Source organism: Scyliorhinus torazame, chromosome 23 (assembly GCF_047496885.1).
Source record: "Scyliorhinus torazame isolate Kashiwa2021f chromosome 23, sScyTor2.1, whole genome shotgun sequence".
NCBI lineage: Eukaryota > Metazoa > Chordata > Chondrichthyes > Carcharhiniformes > Scyliorhinidae > Scyliorhinus > Scyliorhinus torazame.
Genome location: NC_092729.1, coordinates 28,355,395 through 28,371,601, shown reverse-complemented (window position 1 = coordinate 28,371,601; position 16,207 = coordinate 28,355,395). Strand labels below are relative to the sequence as shown.

The window sequence follows — 16,207 nt, the reverse complement described above, 5'->3', positions numbered from 1 at the left end:
TCCGCTCTCTCCCAACGACAGTGATGGGAAAATTGAAACAAGCAATTAATTTCTCCAAATTGTCAATTATTCATTTCTGAACATCTCTGAATGCATCGAAAAATCGAAACAAATGGATACTTCAGTACATTCATCAACTGCTCCCTAAAAATAGTTTGGGTCACGGCATAAATACAAGTGTTTGTGCAGCAGCTCAGAAGCTGCAACATGAAGCCAATTTCCAGAACGACATCACTCATCAATGCAGAATCATCTATCAAATAATATGTCCGTCTCCATATAGAATACACCATTAAAACTGTCCATAACAGGATGAAATTCAACGAGATAACGAACAGCAATATGATTGATTTTGTTCGACTCTCCATCTCTGGGTCTCTGGAACTCTTCGCAGCATTGTTTGCCCGAAGTCGGCTGCGGGCTTTACTGCTCACCACTATGTGTCTGATGGTTGCAACATTAAGCAACAGAATCAGGACGAATGGGACACACGGGGTCACAATGTGATGCAGAAACTCGATGGCTATCCAAACAGGAGATACTTGAGTGGAGAATGTTATAATACAGAAGATGGGTGTGTTTCTAATCGTGTACCGGTCTGACAACATGAAATACCAAAAAATGTTTTTGAAACAGCTCAGCACAGCCACGGTTCCGAGAACCACAGCCGCCACTTTCTCAGTGCAATATTTATTGCTCAGCTTCTGACAACAAATGGCAACAAATCGATCAAAGGTAAAAGACACAGTAAACCAGACAGAACAGTCCGTAGCTGCATAAAGAAAGACAGCATGGATATTACACACAGGCATAGACCACATGAAATAAAACCGCTCCCAGTAAACAATCGGGATGTGTCTGAATATTAGATCGATAATAATGACCAGTAGATCTGCTGCTGCCATGGCCAGCAGGTAGCGAGTGACACATCTGGAGAGCCCACAATTCCGAAGAGTCAGGGTCACAATCGTAGCTACATTAGCTGGAGGGAAGCAAAATAAACAGTGAAATTCTGCATCTGGGTGGAGAGAAAAACGTTAGTTTGACAGAACGATTATTGATCCGGTTCGAATATTATGTCGGCACGGTATACAGTGGTTGGTACTGTTCTTTTACAGTTCCAGGCCCAGGTTCGATTCCCGGCTTGGATTACTGTCTGTGCGGAGTCGTGACGTTCTCTCCGTGTCAGCATGGATTTTATTCTCCGGATGCTGCACTTTCCTCAAAGATGTGCAGGTTAGGTATATTGGCAATTCTAAATTGACCATAATGTCCAAAATGGTTTCGTGGGATTACTGGGTTACGGGGATAGGCTGAAGGCGTGAGTCTGGGTAGCGTGCTCTTTCCAAGGCCGGTGCAGACTCTATGGGCCGAATGGCCTCCTTCTGCACAGTGAATTCTATGATTGTATGAAATATGTCACCGAATCCAGTAACATTCCTAGTTGATTGCTTTGGAAAGGACACAGACGCTATTGGCTGATGGGAATTCATTGTGATGAAAACCTCGATGCTTTATAGAGGAGTGCAGAGAAAGTAGGAAGGTGATTAAGAGGGAAATTAGGAGGGCGAGGAATGATCATGAAATCACTTGGCAAGGAAGATTTACGTGAATCCCAAAGCATCTAATTCGTGCGGAAAAAAAAGGCTGACCAGCAAAAGGATTGGACCGGTTAAGGTGAGTGGGGTATCTATATGTTGAACCAGAGGACGTGACGGGTTCTAAGTGAGTACTTTTCATCAGTGTTCACCAAGAAAAGGACTTTGTGGAAGACGATTCTTGGGTGAGGTGTGTGGATAGTCTGGGCCATGTTCAAATAAAAAAGGAGGAAGTATTGGGTCTTTTAAAATATATTAAAGTAGATCCGTCTCCTTGGCCGGATGTGTTTACCCCAGAATACTGAGGGAAGCAAGGGAGGAAATAGCTAGGGCATTAACTGCCATCTTTGTGTCCTCATTGGCCACTAGTGAGATACCACAGGACTGGAGAATAGCTGACGTGTTACCGCTGTTTGAGAAAGGCAGCAGCGATAATCCAGGAAATTATACAGCGTTGAGCCTCGCGTCGCCTGTAGGTAAATTATTGGACAGTATTTTCAGGGACAGGATTGATCCTCATTTGGAAAGAAATGGGCAAATTTGAGATAGACAGCATGGTTTTGTGAAGGCGAGGTCGCACCTCACCAAGTTGCTCAAGGTTTTTTGAGGAGGTGACAAAGATGATTCATGAGGGGAGGGCGGTGGATGTCATTTTCATGGATTTCAGTAAAACCATTGACAAAGAACAGCACGTGGCACAGTGATTAGCATTACTGCCTCACGATGCCGAGGTTCCAGGTTCGATCCCATCTCTCGGACGCTCTCTGTGTGGAGTTCGCACATCCTTCCTGTGTTTGCGTGGGTTTTGCCCCCAAAACCAAAAGATGTGCAGGATCGATGGATTGGCCATGCTAAATTGCCGCTTAATTGGTGGGACAACCTCCTGGAACACAAGGTACCTCTCCCCCTCACTGATCTGTCGCAACGCCTGAAACTCAGAATCCAACTCATCAACTGTGAGCCGGAGATCCTCGAGCAACCAACACTTACTACACATGTGGTCACTAGATACCACAATGGGGCACATCAGCTCTTATATCATGCCGGAAGAACACCCCCCCCCCTCAAGCTCTCATTTTTAAAATGTAATTTAAATTTTTTTAACATTTAAAGCATTTTTAATATTTCCCCATTACCTCAATATGAAGACAATATATAACAAGAAATTTCAAATGGATTTTCAAATTTGAACAGATTCCTTATTCGCCAAGGAAATCACACCTTCCTGTGATGACACTCTTCATGCCCCCCGTCCCTCAAGTCGGAAGAATGTGTCAGTGAATCATGAAACCTCTTTACATTCCCAAGGTCTGTTCGATAATCTCCTGCTCAGCTCTGCGTCCGATATTTCCGTTTCACCTTCAGCCAATTTCACCCAACTCCGTGTTTTCCACCCAACTGCCAAGCACTCTCGCCCTGCCAAGTAGCACTCACAGTGCAGAAAAACAGTACTGCCAAACAGTGCAGACAAACAATACTGATTGTCTTCCCTGTTTATCGGCCTCAATATCCAATGCTCTGGAAACAGAATTAAACCAGTTGCACAATCCAACAGATACAGTTGAGTGTGACTCAGCTGAATCCTGTTTCAGGAATACAACTCGCCAAACGAGTAGCTTTCAATTACCCGATTTGAGGGCTAATTTAGCTTTCAATTGAAGATCAGTTTAATTGCTAGTTACCCCCTTAGATCCCGTTAGAACTCACCACTTGAACTTGATGTATTTGACCCAGCTCTAAAGCACTCTCGTAACAATCTCAGCGCAGGCTCCTGTTGGCAGAGTGCGCCGGAGATTGCCACAATGAAGATATGTCTTTATATGTCAATTTACGTCAAAAAGGTGGAAAGAACAGCCTTCAGTGGATAGATGTTGCAGACATGTGGAAAAGGTCAATGAGCAGCGCGAAAGGGAATATATGTGCGCAATGCTTGCATCAGAAAAGAGTCTAAAAACAGCAGGTTAAAGTCCAACAGGTTGTTTCGAATCACTATCTCGCAGCGCAGCTCCTTCGACAGGTGAGGAAGGACCTAAGGAAGGAGCTGTACTCCGAAAGCTAGTGATTCGAAACAGAACTGTTGGACTTTACCCTTGTGTTGCAAGATTTCTAACTGTGCCCACTCCCGTCCAACGCCGGCATCTCCACGTCATGCATCAGAATGGCGATTGAACAGAGGCAGGGATTTTCAGCGCGCTGCAGAGTTTGGTCATCTGAAGTGTTCCGCTGATGGCATTGGAGTTCTCGAGTCCGACTTTAACAAAGGCACATTTGAGAATATGTGAAGGGGTCTCTAAGTCAGAATTGGTGAAGTGATATTTTGGAGATGATATTATACAGTTTTGGTACTGGAAATGACGTGAGTTCGGAACTCTCCACCATGTGAAAGCAATTGCAGAGATTGTGAACTATATTATTTTAAGGCTCAGACATTGGACAGATCAGTGAAATTAGATTGATGGAGAGGTAAAGGTGTTTCAGATTGAACTTCACAAAATGCATTTTCACAACCAAATATCAATCAAACAAAATCCCGTGTTAAACAATGAATTGTAAAATTAATAGAGATATAGTTACTGACCAGGCACACCGAAAACAGCAAGGAAGGGATAGTAACCCGCCTGAATGATCTGGAGTGTGAAATAGATCCGTTTTTCCAATGACATCCATTTATAAAATGTAGAAAGTTGGTAAAGCGCGCCGAATAAACCCCTGTTTACTGTCGGAACATTCCAGTCTTTTGTTCTCAGATTCTGGCCAACTTGGATTGTTTCCAGATTCTCATCCATTGATGGAACATTCCTACCCACAGTTGTCAGATTCGGAAGCATTGTTGTATCATTCCAATCCATTGTTCTCACATTCACAGCCATTGTTGTAACATTCCAGGCTGCGAATCTCAGATTTCAATCTCTCCCCTCGCACCGTCTGGAGCCGCTGATCTCTCTCAGTTGCCAAAGCGATGCTGCCAAAGAGATTATGGGAGAACTCCTTGAAAGGAATCTCGTTTTACAGAAAATGGAATCCCTCAAGGGAAACAATTTGGGTCCAGGGAGACTCATCCGATTTCCACTCCCTAAAATAGCAGGTAGTAGTAATTCAGCGATCCAGGGAAATGCTCTGGGGTCTGGGTTTGAATTCAACCAGGGCATTCGGAGAGATTGAATGCAATAAAGATCTGGAAATAAATTCCGATTGGTGGTCATGAAACCTTTTTCGATTGTCGTAAAAATCCAGCTGGTTCACTAATGTCCTTCAGGGAATAATAACAACGAGCAGTGAGAAAGCAGGTGCAGATAACTATTTTCAATGAGACAGGACTTTCATCAGACATTGACTAAAATCTAACAATCAGCCATGGATATCACAGTGACGCCGAGGAATTGAGGTGTGTACAGTGAACAAGAATAACCAGAAAGGAGAGACTGATAATCACTGTAGCAATCTCTGTAATGCCAACTGTGGTGAGTTTCGAGAGATCAACAATTCGGGAACAATTATTCTTTGTGACAAGATATGCGCACCACAAATGATACCAGATTGACTAATGCGTTCGTCTCACATGCAGCCCAAAATGGCCAGAAAGCTTGGGAATCTGTTGACCCTCCTGACTCAACACACACTGTGACCTGGCTCCTTCACCATTTAACCCGAGCACGGCAAAGGGAAGCTCAGGCCACCGGGATCGCCCCCAAAACGGCAAAATGTTGTTGTTCCAATTCAGGGACACAGGGCTATCTGGAAACATGACGGAGGACACAGAGAGATACTAATAAAGGTGCATTCCCCTCCCTATCCCGAGATACGCGGTCCAGATAAGATCCGTGGTGGACCCACAAGCAGGAGAAATGCCGCACCACCGAAAAGACCAGGATTAGCGTCAACCGGCCGGAGGTGTAATTGTGACCGACTCCGTCACTTCTTTTCCAGACCCTCGCGAACCTAACCAATATTCACAAGGTCCTGAGGAAACTCACCAGCCCTTGGACGCGCCGGCAGCAGCTCGGATGGCGCCAATATGCACGAAAGAAGAGTCGCCATAGTATGGAGAGGCGTAGGTTTCTGGCTCAATCACCCCACGCGCCCGCTATGTACTCAATGACGGTGTCAGGCCTCTGCAGAGTGGTTCCGCAGCGTCAAATTTGAGAATATAGGGCGTTTCCTAGTGAGCGTTGGGTAGGAGGCATCCAGCAAATATTTATGGGATAGTGGACCACACTTAACACCAGCAGCTCACCCCGAATTGAATGGTGCATTGAAAGGAAAATCATGTTGAACGGTTTCAACAGCCATTTGCAACAAGGTGCAGAAACTGACCCTTTGGAGTTTACATAGGAAGACATATTTATTTTCCATTCTGCTATCTTGAATGATTTATCTCCAGGACCGAACACAACTTAGATTTCGATCCAATGAGAAAGTTTAATTTATCCTGCAAAACAGCAAATTGCATTGTTTGACAAATGGATGGAGAGTTAAAAGCATCATCCACGATTTATGTGTGTAAATCCATGGACCAAATGTGTACCGTGAGCCAACTGCGCGTTCAGCCGGGCAAAATGTCAGGGTATCGCTCGGTGTAACATGTGCTCTGGAATCAAGAGCCGGTTTCTACCCAACTCAATTATGGCAGTGCGGAATGTCAGGAGAGGTCGCTGGTGAGGGGCTGGACCAAAGCTCAGAAGTCATGTTGGTTTCCCAAACAATCAGGAGAACATGTGCCGAAAGTAATTTCCGGATTAATGGGGCAGGGTGTCCAGCTTCCTGTAGTCTCAGCAAATAATTCACCTATCTGTTCAATAAAAAAGCCGGATGTGTCCTGACCCCCTAACTATCGACGACCGAAGACTGACTTACACAGCCCCTGTGACCTCCACGCTGTCGTGGGCAATCCGAGGTTTGGAAATAACGAACTACACAAGCCCGAAATGTTACTGTTTTAGATATCAGGAATAGATTTTGGTGAATTTCCTTAAGACGGGAACGCCAATACAAATTTCCTTTCACCTTCCTGGGTCAACAGTGCACCTGCATATGTGGACCGCAGGGATTTCACAATATTCCCATAATCCGAAACGGACATTTTAGCTCAGTATGTAGACGCCCTTCTCCTCCAAAACGTAAGGAGAGAGGAACACTGAGATATCCTCGATGATTCGCGAGGCCTCCCCGCCATCCTGGGACAAAAAGTTAACCCAAAATTCTGGGATGATGAAAAGCCGGATGACAATTATAGCCGCTATGGTGATCTGTGTGAAACGAGAGGTAGAAAGGAAAAGGCTATAGACTAACTGACAATTCCTATTAGCCCCGATTTAAAACACTTAAGATTGTATTTTAGGACTGTTATGATATTGTCTGAACCATTTGGACAGTGTTGGAACAAAGATCTTCACCATTGTTTTATTTACCAAACAAAGAACACCCCTTGGACTGGGACAGTGCTGTTCACACAGGTCATTCCTGAACTAAAAAGGCGCCAGCCGTACAGACATGGAATCCAGAATTGCATTTTGACATTCACGTAGCGGCGATGGACGCTACTATCTCTGCCGGTCTAGTACAGCAAAGGCCCGGGAGGCTGGGACCGGCTGCGTCTGCGTCCTCACCCTTACGTCCGACACAACAGGAATATTCCACATTTGAATGCCACGGACTGGCAGTTTCCGGGCCAATCCAACTTTTTACCTATATATTTGGCCTCAATCCACGAACTATTTTAGCAGAACTGACACCCCTCCAGTTATTATTAGATGGACGAATAAAAGATGGAGTTATTAGACAGAATCACAATGCCCGATGAGAGTTAACGTGATAAGGTTAGGCCACTCCCGTTAACAGAAGTCTTGTACCCACTTTCCTTGTAGACATCAGTAATGCCGGGGAAGCGCTAGAATACCACTTTGTGGCAGCACCTAGTCCCAAGGGGCCGATTCTGCCAAAACAAAGCAGGGGTGGTACCGAATAGCACATTAGAAACCAGAGAACAGTAGACAGACACAAAAACCCACTCACACATTGTATAGGCGGATCCTCGATTGATGATGGAGTGAGGGAATCCGGATGTTGCAATCATATGGAGAACAATCAGGGGCAGGTGCTGGAGGTAAGAACATCGAACCTATCCAGTGACATCAGCGCTCAGACTGTCTAATGAACAGCAGTAACATTTGTCGTCACCTTCCCGGAATATTACCCCCCCCCCACCCCCACCACATGACATTCTTTCAGACAGCATGTATGTTTCTCAAGTACTGACTGACTGTTCGCCGATATTGGAAGCTGGAGGATTTGTGTTAACCGATGAACAGCCTCTCCCGTCAACCACATTAACAAAATATGCAATCAAGAACGCCCAAGGGCATCAAAGTGGGGTAATTAAGGCAATGACTCGCCATTGGCCCTCCCCATCAGGCAATCTAAGTGCAGATCAGTTAGCAAAGCAAGAGGCCAGTGTGTTGTCCATAAGGCCAGAAGACAAAGGAGCAGAATAAGGCCTTTCGGAACATCGAGTCTGTCCGCCATTAAATCATGGCTGATAGTTTCTCATCCCAATACTCCTGCCATCTCCCCATAACCCCTGATCCCCTTATTAATCAAGAACCTATTTAATTCTGCCTTAAAGGAACTCAATGATTTGGACTCCACAGCCTTCTGCGGTAAAGAATTCCACAGATTCACCACCGTCTGGCTGAGGAAATCCCTCTCCATCTCAGTTTCAAATGTTCGTCCCTTTAGTCTGAGTTGGTGTACTCTGGTTCTAGATTTTCCTCCAAGTGGAAACATCCTCACCACGTCCGCTGTATCCAGGCAGTATCCTGTAAGTTTCAATAAGATTCGCCTCATCCTTCTAAACTCCTGTGAGTACAGACCCAGAGTCATCAACCGTTCCTCATATGACAATTTCTTCAATCCTGAGATAATACTTGTGAACCTTCTTTGGACCCTTTCCAAGGCCAGCACATCGTTCCTTAGATACGGGGCCCAGAACTGCTCACATTACTCCAAATGGGGCCTGACCAGAGCATTATACAGCCACATAAATGCAGCCCTGGTCCTGTATTCTACCCCTCTTGACATGAATGGTAACTTTGCATTTGCCTTCCTAACTGCCGACTGAACCTACACATTGTCCAGGTACGTCAGCATCAAAGTGAGCGACTTATTCAATTCCAAAGGTAAGCGTTGATTTGAAACAGATTAGAGAGGTATCAAACCCGTTCTCATCACCCTTAAAGAAGCACAAGAGCATGTTAGACATCAGTTAGACGAACGAGTTCTTCAAGACGGACGATACATATTTCCAACCCTAGATCGAAACTGGTAATTTATCGATTTATTGAGGATTTAGAACATCATGCAATAGCAACAACCGTAGAAAGAATGAAAAACTGATGTTGGAGGCATATTTTGGGAAATATATAAAGCATTATATTGAAAAGTGCTTGATATGTGCTCGGAAGCGCATTGACCGATACAATCATAAAGGAGAACTGGCATATACCAGGCTCATAGAGTGACCCTGGCCGAATTTACTAATTCATTGGGTGGATGATTTTGAGCTTTGTTTGGGGGTGGAGGGGGAGGGGGGGCGGTGACGCGGTAACAAATACATAAGCTAGTAATGATTGCTACGTTTAAATAATGGGTCAAAGCAAACGGGTATTCACAAATGAGAACACAAATCAGATCCCAGAAATGTTGATGAATGAAAGGGATAGTGAGAGGGAAGTACTGAGGGAGATCAACATTGGTAGAGAAATGGTGCTGGGAAAACTGTTGGGACTGAAAGTAAATAAATTACCGGGGCTTGAGAATCTGCATCCCAGAGTGCGTAAGGACGTGGCTCTGGAAATAATGGATGCATTGGTGGTCATCTTCCGGGATTCTATAGACTCTGGAACTGTACCTGCAGATTGGAGGGCAGCTCAGGTCACTCCGTTATTCAAAAAGGGAGACCTCCAGTTGTGTCACTTAGTCAGGAGAAATAGTTACAATAGTTTAATATATTCATTACTATTGCCTCAATAATATAGTATGGAGATTCGTCTTTATCTTTTCATTTATGATCGAGTTTAAAGTGGTAACTGCTCTCTTCATTCCTCTGGCGTTTCTAATGCTGAAGGAGAGACAGAGAAAGTGGAGGACTGAAGGATAAAAGAGAGAGTTGAGGACGAGAGAGGGGAGGAGAATGGGAGATAGGTTATAGGAGCAACACTTTCGATCATTTCTGAGGGAACCGCAGGGATCATTGCAATGAACCAAACTTCCTGATATTTAACATTGATGGAATACGCTGAGAATGATCTGGTCTATTCCGCAGGAAAATGAATATCATCAGCAACTACCATGTGTTCTGCTGACACATGTCACAGAGCAACTTCAGCATCTGTTCCCTGACATCATCTTCTGTTTAGAATTACATTTTCAGGAGACATGTTAGAGACCACAGATACACTGCAGTATATCAAACAGCTACTATACACCAAGAAATACTCTAAAGTGATCTATGACCTCTGAAAAAACATCCATATCTGAGGACGATGAGAAATGCTTTGAGTATAATGACTGTTGGACGTGGCTGTGGGCTGGGGCAGGATTTCATGTGGATTCTGAGCAGTGATCTCCAGTTTCTTTTAATTCCGGCTGTCGGTTAATAGATTAACTCCAGTTGCTTCCATATTCCTTAATCTCCTAACATAAATCTCTCAATCCAGTTTTACATTTTGTCAGTTGCCATTTCAAAGTAGTGATTGTGTTACGGCTGTAGGGTAAACAGAAGACAGGTGTTAAAGGGACAATATTTGCCTGACAAGCGGAGGTGACCTTGTTCCCTCAGTGTTGGGTTTGGTCACAGCTCGGGAGAAACATTGCTTTGGTTTGTGTCAGTGGAAAGACAGTGTCAGAGTGAGAAGAATGCTGATCAGAAGCTGCCAGGATTGGTTGAAAACCTAAACGCAGAGCAGCTTCAGTATCTGTTCCATGACATCATCTGCTGTTCAGAGTTACATTTTCTGGAGACATATTAATGACCACAGACACACTCCAATATATCAAACAGCTACTTTACACCAAGAAATCCTCAATATTGAGCTATGACCTCTGAAAAAAACATCCATATCTGAAGACGATCTAAGGCAGTTCGCTGACTCTGTCAAAACGAACTTCCGGACCAACATTCACTCCACCCCACAGAGGAACCCACAATCGCCGAGGCCGAAATCAACTGCCTTACTGGGACTGTTTGACGTGGGGCGTTGCTTATTTTGCTTTCTACCTTTTTCTCCATTGAATCGCTGCGCAATTTGATGCCCTTTTGTGGGCCGGACCTCTCCTTTCTTCCACAACCAAATTCCATCAATACCAAACTTTCTGACAGGATCAGGATTTGCTTTGTGTTTCGGTGATTAATATCGTTCTATCTCCCATTTAAATTGTGCAGAAGGTATTCCTTCCATGTTATATTCCATTTTTTTATGTGATTGGGTTTCTATCTGTACAGCCTAAATTCTGAGAAACAGGAACAGAAAAAATGCAATTGATATGAGCTAGCTACGAAACCCGGAGACACAGTTGCAGAATATGAACCATGTGTATAAGCGAGCTGGCGATCCAGGACACACTATCCGAATAAGAATCACCATGTATATAAGCTAGCCAGGGAACGATCAGTCACAGTTAAATAATAATTATCATGTATATTAGTTCGCTGGAAAAATAGAGACGTAGTTGCACAATAAGGAACATGTGGATAGGTTGGCTGGGGAACGACGAGACACCGCGACAGAATAATGGTCATGTATATAAGTTGGCTGTGGAACGAGGAGACACAATTACAGAATAAGGGCCACGCGTGTAAGCTAGAAGAGAACAAGGACACCCGGTTACAGACTAATGATCATGTATATAATCCAGCTAGTGAACTCGGAGACATGTTCACAAAACAAGGGTTATTTATTTGAGCTCGCTGGGGCACGATAAGGCACAGTTACAGAATTATGTTCAAGTATATAACCCAGCTCGAGAACAGGCGATGCATAAGACTGATGGCCATTTATATAGGCTATCTGGGATCTAGTAGAGATAGTTAAAGAATAGGGATCATGTAAAGAACAGAGTGAAGACGTAGCCGAAAAAGGTATAGATTCAGTGACATGTCTGGAAGCTAGATGGTCAAATTATTTATTTCACTCCATATGAAAAACGTCCGCATTCAGTCACCTGTCCAGTACCTCTGTCCTGCTTGAAAACATTTGCATCATCTTCATTACCCATGAGTAACCTTTGCAAATCCACGCTCGCTCGCTCGCTGCTCAGTTGGAACGGTTAAACCTGTTCACACACCCGGTACTTCAGGCTGAACTCCACTCATTTTCCTGTATCAGATGTTCCGATAAGAGGCACAAATTCAGTTTTTTAATCTGTGCCACGTCGCTTAAATCGCACAGCGACGTGTGTAATTGTCCAATCTAAATGCATAGTTCTCAAATCCAAAGATCTTTTAAACATTGTAGTTCAGATATATGTAATGATCCCATCTAATCATATGGAGACCCTGTAATTGGAATTCTGTTCCTGTGGATCTCTCTAACACTCTAACACCATTCATTTCTCCGCCATTGACGCCCTGATAGTGTAAATTGTGTTCAGTCCCCAGCCATGTTTCAGTAATATCTTTCCTCGTATCTCTGTCATTTTGAACTCATCCTCTATTGTAAATACCGAAACAAAGTAATTCTTCATCATGTCTGTCTTTTAATTATTTTACATGACAACTGTACTTTTAACAGTTACCAAGTGCAAACCATGATCCTGGTCACAACCTTTATACAATTGTATTGAACATAGAACATAGAACATAGAAAATACAGCACAGAACAGCCCTTCGGCCCACGATGTTGTGCCGAACCTTTGTCCTAGATTAATCATAGATTATCATTGAATTTACAGTGCAGAAGGAGGCCACCCGGCCCCTCGAGTCCGCACCGGCCCCCGGAAAGAGCACCCCACCCAAACCCAACACCTCCACCCAACACCAAGGGCAATTTTGGACATGAAGGGCAATTTATCATTGGCCAATTCACCTAAGCTGCACATCTTTGGACTGTGGGAGGAAACCGGAGCACCCGGAGGAAACCCACGCAGACACGGGGAGGATGTGCAGACTCCGCACAGACAGTGACCCAAGCCGGAATCGAACCTGGGACCCTGGAGCTGTGAAGCATTGTGCTATCCACAATGCTACCGTGCTGCCCATAAGAACAAATAAATCTACACTATATCATTTTACCGTAATCCATGTACCTATCCAATAGCTGCTTGAAGGTCCCTAATGTTTCTGACTCAACTACTTCCACAGGCAGTGCATTTCATGCCCCCACTACTCTCTGGGTAAAGAACCTACCTCTGATATCCCTCCTAAATCTTCCACCTTTCACCTTAAATTTATGTCCCCTTGTAATGGTTTGTTCCACCCGGGGAAAAAGTCTCTGACTGTCTACTCTATCTGTTCCCCTGATCATCTTATAAACCTCTATCAAGTCGCCCCTCATCCTTCTCCGTTCTATTGAGAAAAGGCCGAGCACCCTCAACCTTTCCTCGTAAGACCTACTCTCCATTCCAGGCAACATCCTGGTAAATCTCTTTTGCACCTTTTCCAAAGCTTCCACATCCTTCCTAAAATGAGGCGACCAGAACTGTACACAGTAGTCCAAATGTGGCCTTACCAAAGTTTTGTACAGCTGCATCATCACCTCACGGCTCTTAAATTCAATCCCTCTGTTAATGAACGCGAGCACACCATAGGCCTTCTTCACAGCTCTATCCACTTGAGTGGCAACTTTCAAAGATGTATGAACATAGACCCCAAGATCTCTCTGCTCCTCCACATTGCCAAGAACTCGACCGTTAACCCTGTATTCCGCCTTCATATTTGTCCTTCCAAAATGGACAACCTCACACTTTTCAGGATTAAACTCCATCTGCCACTTCTCAACCCAGCTCTTCATCCTATCTATGTCTCTTTGCAGCCGACAACAGCCCTCCTCACTATCCACAACTCCACCAATCTTCGTATCGTCTGCAAATTTACTGACCCACCCTTCAACTCCCTCATTCAAGTCATTAATGAAAATCACAAACAGCAGAGGACCCAGAACTGATCCCTGCGGTACGCCACTGGTAACTGGGATTCAGGCTGAATATTTGCCATCCACCACCACTCTCTGACTTCTATCGGTTAGCCAGTTCGTTATCCAACTGGCCAGATTTCCCACTATCCCATGCCTCCTTACTTTCTGCATAAGCCTACCATGGGGAACCTTATCAAATGCCTTACCAAAATCCATGTACACTACATCCACTGCTTTACCTTCATCCACATGCTTGGTCACCTCCTCAAAGAATTCAATAAGACTTGTAAGGCAAGACCTACCCCTCACAAATCCGTGCTGACTATCCCTAATCAAGCAGTGTCTTTCCAGATGCTCAGAAATCCTATCCTTCAGTACCCTTTCCATTACCTTGCCTACCACCGAAGTAAGACTAACTGGCCTGTAATTCCCAGGGTTATCCCTAGTCCCTTTTTTGAAAAGTGGCACGACATTCGCCACTCTCCAATCCCCTGGTACCACCCCCGTTGACAGTGAGGACGAAAAGATCATTGCCAACGGCTCTGCAACTTCATCTCTTGCTTCCCATAGAATCCTTGGATATATCCCGTCAGGCCCGGGGGACTTGTCTATCCTCAAGTTTTTCAAAATGCCCAACACATCTTCCTTCCTAACAAGTATTTCCTCGAGCTTACCAATCTGTTTCACACTGTCCTCTCCAACAATATCGCCACTCTCATTTGTAAATACAGAAGAAAAGTACTCGTTCAAGACCTCTCCTATCTCTTCAGACTCAATACACAATCTCCCGCTACTGTCCTTGATCGGACCTACCCTCGCTCTAGTCATTCTCATATTTCTCACATATGTGTAAAAGGCCTTGGGGTTTTCCTTGATCCTACCCGCCAAAGATTGTTCATGCCCTCTCTTAGCTCTCCTAATCCCTTTCTTCAGTTCCCTCCTGGCTATCTTGTATCCCTCCAATGCCCTGTCTGAACCTTGTTTCCTCAGCCTTACATAAGTCTCCTTTTTCCTCTTATCAAGGCATTCAACCTCTCTTGTCAACCATGGTTCCCTCACTCGACCATCTCTTCCCTGCCTGACAGGGACATACATATCAAGGTCACGTAGCACCTGTTCCTTGAACAAGTTCCACATTTCACATGTGTCCTCCCCTGACAGCCTATGTTCCCAACTTATGCACTTCAATTCTTGTCTGACAACATCGTATTTACCCTTCCCCCAATTGTAAACCTTGCCCTGTTGCACGTACCTATCCCTCTCCATTACTAAAGTGAAAGTCACAGAATTGTGGTCACTATCTCCAAAATGCTCCCCCCACTAACAAATCTATCACTTGCCCTGGTTCATTACCCAGTTCGAAATCCAATATTGCCCCTCCTCTGGTCGGACAATCTACATACTGTGTTAGAAAAGCTTCCTGGACACGCTGCACAAACACCACCCCATCCAAACTATTTGATCTAAAGTGTTTCCACTCAATATTTGGGAAGTTAAAGTCGCCCATGGCTACTACCCTATGACTTCTGCACCTTTCCAAAATCTGTTTCCCAATCTGTTCCTCCACATCTCTGCTACTATTGGGGGGCCTATAGTAAACTCCTAACAATGTGACTACTCCTTTCCTATTTCTGACTTCAACCCATACTACCTCAAAAGGGTGATACTCCTCGAACTGCCTTTCTGCAACTGTTATACTATCTCTAATGAATAATGCCACCCCCACCTCTTTTACCACTCTCCCTAATCTTATTGAAACATCTATAACCAGGGACCTCCAACAACCACTTCTGCCCCTCTTCTATCCAAGTTTCCGTGATGGCCACCACATCGCAGTCCCAAGTACCGATCAATGCCTTAAGTTCACCCACCTTATTCCTGATGCTTCTTGCGTTGAAGTATACACACTTCAACCCATCTCCGTGCCTGCAAGTACTCTCCTTTGTCAGTGTTCCCTTCCCCACTGCCTCACTACATGCTTTGGCGTCCTGAATATCGGCTACCTTAGTTGCTGGACTACAAATCCGTTTCCCATTCCCCTGCCAAATTAGTTTAAGCCCTCCCGAAGAGTACTAGAAAACCTCCCTCCGAGGATATTGGTGCCCCTCTGGTTCAGATGCAACCCGTCCTGCTTGTACAGGTCCCAACTTCCCCAGAATGCGCTCCAATTATCCAAATACCTGAAGCCCTCCCTCCTACATCATTCCTGCAGCCAAGTGTTCAACTGCACTCTCTCCCTATTCCTAGCCTCGCTATCACGTGGCACCGGCAACAAACCAGAGATGACAACTCTGTCTGTCCTGGCTTTTAAATTCCAGCCTAACTCCCTAAACGTGTACATTACCTCCACGCCCCTTTTCCTACCTATTGAACGAGTGTCCGTGAATGATTTTAATACCACGTGGGTGTACTTTCACGCCCCCCCCATTTCTTGTACTCGACTCTTGCATTGTCACCATTTACTGATATTTACCATCTTGC

The 16,207-nt window shown here is 44.7% G+C and overlaps 1 long non-coding RNA gene across 2 annotated transcripts; it reads right to left on the bottom strand.

Moving 5' to 3' along the window:
- Nucleotides 1-846: 846 nt before the first annotated feature.
- Nucleotides 847-15,830, bottom strand: LOC140399721 (uncharacterized). Of its 2 annotated transcripts, XR_011937815.1 has the most exons (3): nt 15,598-15,830; nt 11,828-11,971; nt 847-982 (listed from the first exon to the last, which is right to left on the bottom strand). It is a non-coding gene; the product is annotated as an uncharacterized lncRNA (long non-coding RNA). The 2 variants fall into 2 exon arrangements; XR_011937814.1 differs by lacking the exon at nt 847-982 and having other exon boundaries at nt 11,531-11,971.
- Between the last annotated feature and the right edge of the window lie 377 nt (nt 15,831-16,207).